This window comes from Lissotriton helveticus, chromosome 6, assembly GCF_964261635.1.
Source record: "Lissotriton helveticus chromosome 6, aLisHel1.1, whole genome shotgun sequence".
Lineage (NCBI taxonomy): Eukaryota > Metazoa > Chordata > Amphibia > Caudata > Salamandridae > Lissotriton > Lissotriton helveticus.
Genome location: NC_136067.1, coordinates 1569122065 through 1569122985, shown reverse-complemented (window position 1 = coordinate 1569122985; position 921 = coordinate 1569122065). Strand labels below are relative to the sequence as shown.

At 40.3% G+C, this 921-nt stretch overlaps 1 pseudogene; it reads right to left on the bottom strand.

The window, feature by feature from the left end:
* Positions 1-428: 428 nt before the first annotated feature.
* On the bottom strand, positions 429-566 carry LOC144764480 (U2 spliceosomal RNA; annotated as a pseudogene).
* Positions 567-921: the final 355 nt, after the last annotated feature.

Sequence of the window (921 nt, the reverse complement as noted above, 5' to 3'; positions counted from 1 at the left end):
CAGTGTTCACTTGCCTGCCTGCCTGCCTCCCTCCCTCCCTCCATCCATCCTACTGACTTGCTCTGAACCTTCCTCCTTTCGTTTCCCAGTGAAATGGATCCAAAAACCAATGAAACTCTGCTGCTGGAAAATCAGTCTTTTTCCCACGTTTGTCTCTTTTCAAAGTGCAGCGTCTAAATGGAGATGGGAAAAAAGAGGTTTTTTTAAAAAAAAAATACGCGAAAATTAAATAAATAAATAAATAAAGCACGGCCCGGGTGCCGCAAAGTGGCAAATACGTCAAACAAATACATAAATAAGGCAAGACCCGGTGACCAGTTTGCTTTTATTCACACGCAAACACAGTAGCGCAACTTTACAGGGTTTGGTAGTGAAGCGCTGTTTTCGTTTTCTCGTCTATTTTTCAACAGCATTGTTTTCCCCGGGTGGAGAAGTGCATCATTCCTGGAGGTACTGCATTACCAGGTTGATGCGTGGAGTGGGCAGAGCAAGCTCCTATTCCATCTCCCTGTTCCAAAATCAGATATTAAACTGATAAGAACAGATTATTTTGTTTGTAAAAATATTCTTTATTTAAAATTTCGGAGTGTGCAGATACATTTCAACCAATCCCATAGGGTGGTAAACATTTTGACCTGTTTAGGTAATGCACGCAGGTGCACGCAGGCATTTACCTAACGGTTTTCCATCGAGATTATTTTAAAATTGGAGAACACTTTTATGCTAAAGTGTTTCCGTAAGACATTCAGGTTACCCAATCTGCCCATTGCTTTTGTTTCCGATCTTCTGCTTTCTCTTTACCCATAAGTTTAATGTCTGAGTAGTAGTAGGTCATCAATTTATCTAGACATATGTGAATGGCATCTTTAACAGTCAGATTTTTGTGATTAAACATTACTAGGTTCCTTGCTATCCAAAGGC